General features: G+C 45.1%; 1 long non-coding RNA gene across 1 annotated transcript; it reads left to right on the forward strand.

Annotated features, from left to right (window-relative positions):
- The first annotated feature begins 1,143 nt into the window (after positions 1-1,143).
- Positions 1,144-9,708, forward strand: LOC130853061 (uncharacterized). The gene is made up of 3 exons (XR_009053660.1): positions 1,144-1,174; positions 4,287-4,310; positions 9,669-9,708. It is a non-coding gene; the product is annotated as an uncharacterized LOC130853061 (long non-coding RNA).
- Positions 9,709-13,473: the final 3,765 nt, after the last annotated feature.

Raw genomic sequence — 13,473 nt, forward strand, 5'->3', positions numbered from 1 at the left:
TCAGGGCAACACTGGCTGAACATGGGTTGAAAAGAAATGCAGTGACCTCTCTGTGTCTCTGTCTCTGTCTGTCTCTCTCTGCTTCTCTCTCTCTCTCTGTGCTTTTCTGTTTAGTCATTCTTAATATTCCCAAGAGTCAGCTTTCCTGCAGAAAGGTGGGGAAGGGAGCTGAGTTGGTTTTAGACAGAAATTTCTATTCTCTTACCCAAATAGTGTGATCCGATGAAATCGATCCTGGGAGGTGATGAGGCTGCTCCTGGCATGGGTGGGTAGTGGGAGGTGAGACTGGCATTGCTTACTTGGGCCAAGCTGCAATTTTTTTTTCATAAATTGGGCAAGTGTCACACCGAGCAGAGCTGAGTGTATCTTCATGACCCAGAGCTGGGCTTACATGAACCTAGTGTGGTTCTCCACATCCTATGGGAGCTGCGGTGAGGTGCATCCCATGTGGACACTCAGCACTCAGTTTGTGAGTTTTGCTAGCAAAATGCAACATTGGTTTGCACCCCTTTTCTCTCAAGGTGGGACCTGCAAAATCAATCCCCCATGTAAGACTGCTTAATGGGATAGTGCTGCAATTTTCCAGAGGAGAAGGAGGAAGAACCCTCACCATAGCTCTGGAAAATGTGGTTATTACCTGTGAAGATATGCAGAAGCAGGGGCAGAGAGAGGAGGAGCCAGCACTCAGGGGCTTCCAGTGTGTCCAACTGCACAAGGAACTTAGTTGGTCATAGGAGTTCTCTTGCCGTTGATTTTGTATCTCTAGGAATACGAGGGGAGAGAAAACAGTCCCTGCATCACACAGCAGGAGATGCTCTAGATCTCCTAAGGGCAAGAGGGCCCAGGATCTGCAAGGAGGGGGAGGGGAGGAGTGACTGGCATGGGGTGGGGGGCTGTGTCTCCAGGGAAGCCTCAGTCTCACCCGTGTGCCAAGCTAGAGGGCCCAGTGAGGGACCAGGTAGAGACGCTCCAACGGGGAGGGGGCACAGCACTCAGCCCAGGACTACCCCCCACAGTGGCTCCAACCCAGGGAGCCTCTCAGCACTGCCCGAGGTGGGTGGCTCTGACCCCCTCCTGCTGGCCTGGCACTGAGGGAGCCGCGTTACCATCACAGCATCCTAACGCCCTGCCTTCTCTGTTTAGACACCATCGAGCTAAAGAAGAGAACTCGAAGGTAAGGTTGCTGCTGACTTGTGACCGGTATCATTTTCCCTCCTGTTTTATCCACCCTGCTCTATCGCCTGACATCTTGGCTCCTTTCTCCACTTTGAAACACTTCCTAGAGGACTAGGATGCACCCCACGGCCCCCTCTTCTCACCCTCCCCTCTTTTGGGCAGCGGGAAGGTGTCATGAGAGTGGGGAGCCCACAGGGCACAGTAGCCAAAGGAAGATGGGGCTTGCTTCTACACACCATGGGTTAAATTCTGCCCACCCCCCCACCCCTACTCAAGGTTCCCCCACTGCATCCCCCACTCTCAGGATCATGCCCTGATCATGTCCCCAGCTCCTGCCATGTCCCAGTTGGGAAACCACATGTGTTCTGTTTCTGCAGGCTTCCCTGCTGCCACCCAGCCACACTGCTCTTTTGCATAGATCCTATGTGCTACAAGGACAATCCTACCTCAGGACCTTTGCACTTGCTATTTTGTATCATATAGAATGCTCTTCACGCAGATAGCTGCAAGCTACTGCAAAGCCTTCTGGAGCAAGGATCTGAGTGTTACCAAGGAGGCAGCCAGCCTAGGACATGGGGGCTGAGTGAAGGTGCAGGGAAATCCAGAACAGCCAGCATTTGTTGGGGTGGTGGGGGGGGGGTCCTAGCCCACAGTGCCCTTTGAGAAGTAAGTGGTAGAGCAGGCGTGGGCAGCAGGCTGGGGTGGGGTGTGTGTTGGCAACTGCCTTTTTGAATATGGTGGGTCTGAGGCTTCTGGAGACTTCCAGGTAGAGGAGATATTTAGTGAGCGGCTGGCATTCAGGACAGAGGTCTGGGCTGAGACGAGGCGGTGGGCTCTTAGAGGGATGCCAGGCACGGTCTCCTCCTGCAGTTTTTCCCTGGGACCTGGGGCTTGGTAAGTACATAGTAGCCATCTCTTGAAGGAACGTGTGGATCCGTGGGAGATGGAGAGACGATGTGCGGTACGCTGCCTTCAGGGTGATACCCTGGGGATGAGCTGGAAATGGATTTTCTCAAGACTTTCACTTTCTTGAGGATCTGCCCTCCTTCAGACGTGCTGGTGTCTGGCAAGGATTTCGGAGTGTGCTCCAAGCATCGCCTATCTCTGTTTCTGACGCTCAGTGTTTCTGTGTCTCTCTCCGTCCCCCGTCTCCCTCTCCACTCTCTGTTTAGCCACCCCACAGAGGCCTGGACAGGAGCAGACAGGTGTGATTAGGGTGACCTTTTACGTTATCAGATCAGGACTTTTTGAGAGCAGAGAAGAGGCACGATTGTACTGATGCTTGTGTCAGGACGACGGACGTAAATCTGCTCTGTCCTAGGAAAACTGGAGCCCGTGGTCATCCTAGGTTTGAGGGGCCTGTGAGGCATGGGCTCCAGGTCCCGGGGTGGCCACACACCTACCCCCTCACTGGCAGTGCACCCAAGGTTCTCACGGAGAGGGGACTGGACCCAGCTCCTGGGGATTTTGGAAATGTGTGGTGGAACTGGGGGCATTTGGGGCTGGAGGACCACAGATGCCATGTGTCCCATCTCACACGCACACATTCACACACACTCAGACCCACACTGGCTAAAGTTGTCCCATTTCTCTTTCCAGAAGAAACTCTCTGAACAGTTCCCAACGGCCACCAAACCCATAACCCACTCATGTAGGAAAGTAGAATTTCAAGTCAGCGAATGCCACTCCCCTTCCCCGCCCTGAGGCGCCTTCTCCCTGGGGCAGCTCTATCTCCTTCCAGCCCTTGGGGAATTGGTGTAATGACAGGTTCCCTGAGTGTATAGCTGCCACCCCTCATCCAGCTCACCCAGGGCCACACTCTGACTGCTCTTCCACTATAGAATCAGGGCAGACTGGCCTTCCCCAGGGGTTCTAACAGGACTTTTGGCAGACTAGGTCATGGGAGGCCATGCATTAAGTCTGGAAGGATGAGGACGATGAGCTCTTGATGGCGAGGGTGAGGGGACCTGGGAACGCATAGATGAATCCCAGGCCCAGAACCCGTATTCCCTTTGGGGGCCCGGCTGGTCTCTGTAGTGGGGAGCATAGGATAGGGGTCAGTTTTGGATGGATGTGGGCGAATACTCTGCCTACACATGGTCTCAGGGGTCCTCTGCTGGGTGGCTGAGGCTGCAGGCTGCTGTGGTCAGCTCTGGCCCTGTGTCAGGACAGTCAGGTAGGCAGGTGGAGACTCTGGCAGAGTGATCTTCTCACCAACCATGGTGAGTGATGCTGTCTTGACCTCCCAAATTGCCTACACTCATCAGGGGACACTTTGGGTTAAGGCATCGTGCTTCGGAAGCGCCAGTGCCCTTGGAAGTTTCCAGAACTGTTGCAAACCCTGATTCAGGGACATCTTAGTCATGGAATTCACAAAACGGAAAGATTTCACAATGCCCAACTCTTAATCCTGATGAATGTGTACATGCATATGTGTGTGCTAGGGGATGAGGGGATTCGAGAGGCTGTGATGATTCATTAGGAAGGCCTGGCACACACAAGTGTGTGCATGAAGATGCTGTTGTGAACAGTACAACGCAAACCAATTCAAAAGCATTGTTGGGTGAACAGTCACTGTGGTTTTATGTTCCTATGTACACTGGTGTCAGAGGAGCATCTCCGTTTCATGTTTGAAGAGTCTGAATGATTGTGATACATTGGAGCTGCAGGGGGAAATTTCCATAATCCAGACCAGGTGTCTGCCACAGTCATTCAACAATAAACATTGTGAGAGTGAAGGACAGGAAAGGGGCCACGAAGGGTGCAGGAGGAAGGCAGGGGGTGGAGCAATGGAAGAAATGGACAAAGGATGGGGAGAGGCAGGTGGCTGGGAATTAATGGCTGGATGGGAGTCCCCCCGCATCCATTCCCCCATCATGTGCAGCGAACTGTTCTCAGCACGTATCACACCAGAGCTCCTCTTCAGAGAAGGGAGGCACAATTCAAGTTTCCAAAACTGACACTAGATGGAGTCAGGCTGAGTCGGGAAGAAGTTAGACCTGAAAGAAAAAGCAAAGGACAGGCAAGCCATTCTGCTGCAGCAGAACTTGCCCTGTGCTTTCAGTCATCTAGAAATGATTTAGTGAACATCCTGTCCTCTTGTTTTGCAGGTTAGACCGCGCTTTCTCTGAAAGGTGAGTCATAAGAGTGATGGATCGCTCTTATTGAAAGAAGGAAAGGCAGTCCCTCTCCTGTCCTGCGCTGGCTGGTGGCTCTCTTGCACGGCCCCCCTCAGGACGGGAGGGGCATTGCTCGCCACGGGCCAGAAGTCCTGCTGCCAGGATGGCTGTGAGGCCGGGAACCAGCATCTCTTTGGGACAGTTGCAGAAAGTCTTAATGTGGGGGTACTTTGGCAAGATTTTAAATGAAGCTGTGGGGCATTTGCCTGATTAGATCTGAGGAAACTGAGTTTTAACAGCAAAATACTTAAATTTTATCTTATTTGATTTTCTAAGACCTTTTCTTTGACGGAGGCCAACCAACTGTTAGCCAGCTTAGTCCATCTGATGAAAAAAAAAAACTCCAAAACTTTTCTTTGTGTCATCAAGCTATCAGTTTGGCAGAAGTGTCTGCTTTTCAACGCTGCTGTGGGGTCTCAGAGTGGACAAGGCCTGAGCATGCAGGGCAGACTTTCAGGATGGCGAACAGGAGTCTAGGCTACTAGCTGAAGGAGACCTGCTCCCAGGAAAGGAGGCACCTCCTCCAGGTTTATCTGAATGGCTGGTTCACAACTCACGTCCCCTCGTCCCGCTTTCCTGCACCTTATGCACCATCCACGTGGTCTCACCGTCCTTCTTTTTAAAATATCTTCAAAGCCACAGAAAAGTTGAAAGAACCATGCAACAGAAACGTCTCACCCTTCACCTAGACCCATAAATTAAGATTTTGCCCTACTTGCTTTATCTCTGTATGCATAATTTCTTTCTGATTCACTTAAAAACTAGTATAGATATCATTATATTTCACCTTTAAATATACTATGTATCTCCCACATAATCACAGTACAATGACATGAATTGTAAGAAATGAATGGAAATGGGTGGTATTCAACAGTGCCATCTATTACACAGCCCGTATTCCAGTTTCTCTGATTGTTTCACACGTATTTCTTATGGCTCTATTTTTCCAAGCCAGGAGCCATTATATTTGGTCTTGTCCCTTTTTAGTCTCTCTCAGTGTTTCCTTCTCTCCCCATGGCATTGTCAGTTTTAAAGTACCTAAGCCATTCGTCTTCCATGATGTCCTATTTTCTGGATTTGTTTGTTTCTTCCTAAGTAGATTCAGCTTGAGAATTTTGTCATAATTACCCAGAGATGACATTGCATATGCATCTTTCAGTGTGTTGCACTAGGAGGCACATGACCCCATGTTCTCTCACTGTTGGTGATGCTGCTTTTGATTGCTTGGCTAGGGAAGTGACAGCTAGATCTCTGCACTGTAGAGAGAAAATCTCTCCTTTGTAATTAGTAAATAAGCTAAGGGGTGGGAGTTTGAGACATGGGAACATCCTGACCCCACTAATTCTTCACCCAATGATTTAACATCTATTCATGATCCATGTTTGAATCAGTTAGTGTATTGGGGGTTACTGAGTACTGAGTTTCTAGTTCCAGCATTCCTTCTACATTTAATAGCTGGCATTCTAGAAAAAAGATTGTCCTTTCCCCCTTTTCTTTTTCTCTTCCTTGTTTAACATTTTTTCGTATGGACTTCAACGCATTGTAATTCATCACCATCATGAATCTTTTTGATCTCAAATTGTCCCAAGTTATTAATTCAAATCACTTCTTGGTGGCTTTAGACAGGACCCCAGTAGTCACTGATCATTTCCTAGACTTCTGATATGACACAGTCCCAGGCTCACCTTGTACTGTTCCTGATCAGACCTGGACTCACTCATCTTCCCTAGATCCATGGTTTTCTCCTTCTTCTCCTCCTCCTCTTTCTTTTTGATGTGGCATAGTTTTTAGAAACCAAGATCTGGGCATGATGTTTGCTCACGGTTATTGAGGAATCATTGCTTGTAGGTCCTTTCAATGGACAGTTGGCAAATGTGTATTTAAATCAAAAACTCAATATCATAAGGTTCTTAAGATTTCCTCATTCCATATTTTTATTTTGCCTCCTTTAAAGTAAAAACACTGTTTCCTAATCAGGTAAATATTTTTACCCATTTGCTGTATCCTGTAATACAAACAAAATATGTGCTTTCAGACTTACAACACTGTACAACTACAAACTTGCTTAAAAATTTCTTTGTAGTTCTTTGTTCTTAGAATTTAGTCCTCCATATGTACAGAGTGTTGTGTTCAAATTGAATTAATTATTTTCTCAGTGTGATTATGCTATCAATTTGATATAGAGTTAGGGACATTTGTTTCAGTGTATATGTTGGTTTTTGTTTCCTTTCTTAATCCTTTTAGTTTAATTTCATTTTTTGAGTATGTAAAACATGTATATGGTTTCAAACTAAAAACATGTAAACAGGTAAACTCAGAGATGTTTTGCTCTCATCCTGTCCTCTCCACCCTGCTCCCACCCACTGCTTTGAGGTAATTAATCTCAATAGTTCCCGCTTTATTCTTCCTGTGTTCCTTTTACAAAAATATATTTAATTAAAATTTTTTTACATATATACAATTTTTATAAAATTAGATAAGTGTTTATATAGGCACATACGTATGCATATACACAAATATATATCATTCTGGTTCTCATATGGGTTTATTTTTATTTTGATCTCTGATTCATTTGATAGGGTATATGGTATGAGATATAGATCCAATTTTTATCTTTTTCCCAAATAGCAATCCAGTTATTTCAATGTTATTTTTCAAAACCACCATATTTTCCCCAGTGTTTTGTTTGCCACCTTTATCATGTTCTAAATTACTACATATGCTGGGACTATTTCTCGACGTCATATTATTCTCCACTGATATGTGTGATTAGTCATATGCTGTTTCCACAGTCTTTCTTGTGGTGGCTTCATGTATGCTCTAGTACCTGGGGGGGCTGTTTCCCGCACACCCTGCTATTCTGTTTTAGCTATTCCTGTATATTTGTTTTTCCATATAAACTTTACAATCAACTTCATAATCTAGCTACAAAAACAAACATATTTTTATTGGGGTTGCATTATGTTCACATATTAAATTGAAGACGTTTGACTTCTTTATGATATTCTCCTTCACTGACAAGAAATACATATTTTTTACAAGTCTGTTTTTGTGTGTCTCAGGAGAGTTTTCAGATTTTACTCTTATGGATTTTTCACATTTCTTATTAAGTTTACTTCTAAATATTTTATGTTTTTGTTGCTTTTGTAAATGGAATTTCCCATTATGTCTCCTACGTAGTCATTGATTGCTTATGGATTTTTTTTTTTGATGTATTAAAGTGATAGCAGCTGGCTTATTGAATGCTTTTATTGTTTTGTTTGTTTTCTTCTTGATCTCCTTAAGTTTTCATCATATTCTGTCATCTGCCAAATTGTAGATCTTCTCTCACAATTCTTAAGCTTCTAATTGTTTTCTCCTCTCTGATTGCATTGGCCAAAACCACCAATGTTAAATAACGGTGGAAACAGTGAGTATACTTGTCTTGTGTCTGATCTTGGTGGGAAATCCTCTAGTGGTTTTCATTAAGTAAGATGTTAACTTTAAGGCTAAAGTAAACAAGTTTTATCATGTTAAGGAAACATCCATCAATTCCTATTTTATTGAGTTTTTTAGGAATGTGTGTGGGATTTGGTCAAAAGTCTTTTCAGCGTTAGCAGGCATTAACTTATCCTCAGCAGATATACCCTGGGATAGTCCCAGGCAAACCAGGACGTATAGGCACCCTTGTTACTAGTTAAGTTTAATTTTTTCCTTTTCTCTTTGTTGGTCTGCATGATTTTTGGAGGAAGTGGTGGAAGATTTGCGTTTAGGCAGCCACTATAATCCTAGAGTCTCCAAAAGTCTCTTTCTCTTGATATGCAACCCAGGTCTGCAGGCTGATTCACTTACTAGTCCAGCCAGCAGATGCTATCCCAGCCTCTGCCCAGCTTATCTCTTCCTGCAGGTTATGTCCCCATCTCTAGGGGCTGGTGGTACACACATCTGTAGAGGAATCCCTGTCCTGTTAGAGAATAGTTCCTCAATGTGGTAACTCACAGGTGCCACTTCCCCAGCTCAGGGATGTCAGGGGTGGGAGGAGCTGCTCTCTTGGTCTGCCCATCTTGTCTTGGCATCAGTATCTCAAGTGAAAATTCTGGCTGTTCCAGCCACTTTAGATCCTCTGCTTAGCAACACCTGAAGGGGTCCTTTCAACTCAGGACTTTTCAAAGATAATAGGAGGAATAAACTATCTGTTGAGCCTCTAGACTAGCCAAGTAGAACTCTGTTCTTCTGGACCCACCTTCCTTTAAAGGAGAAGTACAACCTGATAGCATTTGAGACTTTCTCATGGAATTCCTCTTTCCTCTTCTCTCTTTCAGCATCCTTGCTTGTTTCCAACTTGCTTGTCTTCCATGTCGGTTCTGCTTCCATCAAGTTTTGTAACCCTGACCTCAACCTGTGCCCTTGGTCCTCCACACGTGAGGTAGATAGGCATATGCTGTCCTTTTTATGGATGTCGACTTGGCTTGCCCCAGTGAGGCTTCATCCTGCCCTGTCTTTCTACTAGTTCTGCCGCTTCTCTCGTAGACAGATGCTAGACTCAAGATACTAGGACTGAATATGCACAGTGGAATGGCATAAACAAGTATACCATGTGAGCATAAATATGTCATGCTGTTATAACTATAGGTAATATTTATGTGAAACTACAATGAAGTGTTGCTGTGAATTTGGCCTCAACATGGAAGTTTTGGTGAGGCCCTTAGCTAAGAGTGGCCACAGGAAGGTCTCTGCCCTACTTTCAGCCCAAGCTCTACCATATTGGGGTCTGGTTTGGTGACCATATTTTCTTCCGTCTTCCTAGTTTTTAATGTATATCTATACTGCCATTCCCTCCTGTCAAAGCTGATACAATAAGCACAGAGACGTCTCACCCTTTGTGACAGGGTATACTTCAGACTCGAAGGTATCAGTTTCTAGTTACATTCCTGCAGGTCTGTCTACCTTGTTCCTTGTGGCACCTGCTCAGATCTACATAAACTCTTTGAATACAGAAAGTGGCACTTTCCCCTTGATATACTTACTAGCCTTGGGGAATGACTTCTTCCCTTTTTGTCACCAAAGTGGATGAGGTTTAGTGGCCTCAGTTTCGGGAGGCAGCAAACAACCTCTAGGTTGAGCTCTATCTGAAAAACTGTCCCCTTCACCTAGCGTCACTGGTCTTCAGATCTCTTCCTGTGTCACACGAGGAAATGTCCCACCTTGCTAAGATTTGCTGATGAACTCCTTCATACCTGTTTAATTGTGCGGGTGGCATAAGCCTATGCCATGATTAGTTAGAGCATGGTCACTCTGTCAACAAATCTTACAGATGGCTCTTTTTCTTTCCAGAAATGCACAAGTGATTGAGCTCTGAGTGAGCAGCCTCTTTAGGAGGGGTTCGGCACTCTCACAGCTGACCGCGGTTGCAGTCTTGAAGAGAGCTTGAATTTGAGCATCCAAAGCTGGTGGTAGATCAGCACATGGAACTCAAAACCCAGGGCAAATAATAGAACTTACAGAATCTACAGTGCCTCTGTCCTGAAGGAAAATAGTGCTTTTCTTCTCAAGAAGCTGACTGCATAGATCACTCTTTCCAGGAGTAAGAAAGTTTAGAAGCCAGTAAATCCTCTCTGCCTCTCCTGATTCCCCATGTCAGAGCTGCTCATGCTTCACAATGGCATTGTGTTCATGTCAACAGATTTTACTGGCAGCAAATGGGTCATGGAATGAGACCTAACTCAAGACACAGCCTCTTTAGCATCACCGTCTTACCAAGAGGTGAGCAGCCTTTTCTAGAACAGTTGATGTCACCTTCTTAGCTGCCAGAAGAAAACCCCTGGGAGAAAACCCCTGTCAACATTCAGGGGCCCTGAAACATGGAAACCCCGGGGCACTATTCCTACCTATAAAAGAAAGACAGACCTTCTAAAAGATGAAATGGCGGGCTGGGCTGGGCTGGCGTGGGAGAAAGGGGTCTGACGGCCGTGAAACGGGCCTGCAGCTCTGCAGCTCTTCAAGTGGCAGAGCCAACAAAGGGTTAAATGAGAAAGCAGCTGCTGTGCCTTGTAGAGAGCTACACGAATGCAAGCAATTATTGTTATGCTTATGGAATTGTCCTGTGGTGACTATGACAACGTCCATACCTTATCATGGAGGACACAACTGGCAGAGGCTTAGGAAACCCACATCTCTGATTATTGCCTTAAACCTAAGGCTCCACGGCACGGGCCCCCTTCACATTTCTCTCCTCTGTAATATTAACTCTATATTTTGGGGCTGCATTAAGGACTACTCTTTGCCTTTTCATTCAACAGAAATTCGGGGGGGCTGTATGGATTCGTGCTCCTTAGATTAGGTTACTCTCCTTGTGTGTGATGGAAGATGAGCTATATTTTGAAGTGCTGTGTTGTAATAATCTGTCTGGATTCCCAGGGCGTCTTTTACCTGACTTGATAACAATGTCATTCATTAGCAGCCTTGGTTAACTGATAACCTAAAGCGGTAATGCAATACTCATAAGCAATTTTCAGTGTGTAAGATAGAATAAACCATCTTGTAAGGTATCTGTTAATTGATTTGCTTCCTTTAGCAGCATTTTAATTAAGACAGCTGGTTGTGAACTGAAGGTGAACGCTTCTGGAATCTCAGTAATCTTTTTAATTTCTGTAAACTCAATAGAATGTGGGTCCTCTCTGCCATTCCACTTCATGATATATTTTCCCAGCACCACTCCCGGGCTCTGGTTTTGTCTGAACCCCACACAAGGTCTCCTGTGTGAACAACACAGAGAAGTATGCTGAAGACCAGTGCTTTCTCCTCGGCTCATAAAGCCAGACATACCGTGGGAGCAGCTCCTGGGGAAACAGGTGCCAATGGGCAGGAGCGCTTGGACATGCTTTTGAAGCAACCGCAAGAAGTCATTGTGTCTGTAGGCACAATGTCTTGAGTGAGGGCCATTCCTCCTGCCCCATCCTGTGGTTTGGGAGGATACTAGCAGAGACATTCCCAGCCCAGCGGCCCCCAGAGTACACGCAGGTCCCAGATAGCCCATCTCAGTGGGCAGAACACCCTACCCAAAGGGGAAGGGGCAGATGATATTCACATGCCAGGAGGAAGAGCCATCTTTACATGGGTGGAGCAAGCCGCAGATGGCAGCAGCCAGCCAGGATCTAAAGGCATAGCTGTGGTGTGCTGCCTCCAGTACCTGAAGGAGAAGGTAAGGTGGGAGAGGGTTATCTGGCAAGATGAACAAATTACAAATATGTATCAATCTCTGTATCTTCAAGTTAAAAATATATTTTACATGGAATCTGTAAGTTAAAATCAACGCATAAAAAGTAAATAAATATGTGTATATACTCTTCCATGTGTATTAAAAGTGTACATATCATGGAATTCTTTTTTTTTTTTTTTGAGGGAATTTAAAATTTATTTATTTATTTTATTGGCTGTGTTGGGTCTTCCCTGCTGTGCGTGGGCTCTCTTTAGTTGCGGTGAGTAGGGGCTACTCCCCTCTGTGGTGCGCGGGGCTCCCCACTGCCATGGCTTCTCCTGTTGCGGGGCATGGGCTCTAGGCGCGTGGGCCTCAGTAGTTGCAGCACATGGACTCAATAGTTGTGGCACACGGGCCCAGCAGCTCGCGGCCCGTGGGATCTTCCCAGAGTAGGGCTCGAACCCGTGTCCCCTGCATTGGCAGGCAGATTCCTACCCACTGCGCCACCTAGGAAGCCCTTTTTGAGGGGAATTTAGAGGAATAAGATATTTACTGTATTTTGCTGTGTCTAGGCTTATATTTTCCCCACATTTTAACATTTCTAAAATTGGCAGATGTTTTTTTGATGGCATCTTAGACTTGGAGAAAAGTGTACTTTGAGAGAAAAAGAAATATGAAGAGGATTTTTGCTTTTATGAAAAAAAGGAGAACAGTGAAAATAGCAGTCACCCTTGGTTTTTGCAGTGAGCTGTTATAGAACTAGCACACTCTGAGTAGTGGGAACGGCCCCACCAAGCTCTTTCCTTGCTTGGATCCACCCTCAGCATCAAGCCGCCATAGCTTTGAACTGTGTCTGTGAGCATCTGTGCTTTATCTTGATTCGTTTTTTTGCATCCATTAGCAAGATATGTCCAGATAATTGCTTTTTTGCTTTATGCCATTTCAGCTTCTGAAGCTTTCATGGGAACGGTCTGCTTGTGGATAGTTGGAGAAACCTGTAGCTTTCTTAATTTCTTTTTTTGGGTCATTCATTGCAGGTACATAGGAACACAACCGATTTTTGTGTGTGTTGATCTTGTACGCTGCAACTTTGCTGAAATTGTTTATTTCCTTTAGTGGCTTTCTTGTGGATTTTCAGATTTAAAATATATATATAGGATCATTTCATTTGTGAATAGAGATAATTTTACTTCTTTCCAAATCGGATACCTTTTACTTCTTATTTTCTTGTCCAATCGCTCAGGCCAGAACTCCAGTACCTTGCTGAATTGCAGTGGTAAAAATGAGCATCCTAGTCTTTTTCCTGATCTTAGAGGGAAGGAATGGTCTTTCCTATGGAATATGCTGTTAGCTGTCGATTTTTTTGTAGGTGCCCTCTACCATGTTGAGGAGGTTCCCTTCAACTTCCAGTTTTCTAAGTGTTTTTATCTTGAAAGGGGGGTCTGGATGCTGTTAAAGGCATTCCCCCCCACCCCGCTTCATTCTGTTAATGTGTATTACATCCCCTGATCTGCTTCTGTTGAATCATCCCTGAATTCTTGGGGTAAATCTCACTTGGTAATAGTTTATAATCCCTTTACTATGCTGTTGAATTGCGTTTGCTAGAACTGTGTTGAGGATTTTGCATTTATATTCACAAAGGGTATTGACATTTGTCCTTATCAGAGCAATGTTGGCTTCACAGAATGAGTTAGGAAGTATTCCCTCCTCTTTAATATTTTTGGAAGAGTTTGTAAAGAATTGGCCTTAATTCTTTAAATGTTTGGTATAACTCACCAGCGAAGCTGTCTAGTCCTAGACTTTTTTTTGTTGGGAGATTTTTGATTACTGATTCTATCTTTTTAGTAGTTCAGGTCATTGAAATTTTTCTTGTTCCCTTTGAGGTAGTTTAGGTAATTTGTGTGTCTCTAGGAATCTGTCCATTCATCTAGGTTATCTCAT

The sequence above is a fragment of the Hippopotamus amphibius genome, chromosome 5 (assembly GCF_030028045.1).
Source record: "Hippopotamus amphibius kiboko isolate mHipAmp2 chromosome 5, mHipAmp2.hap2, whole genome shotgun sequence".
In the NCBI taxonomy this organism is placed as follows: Eukaryota; Metazoa; Chordata; class Mammalia; order Artiodactyla; family Hippopotamidae; genus Hippopotamus; species Hippopotamus amphibius.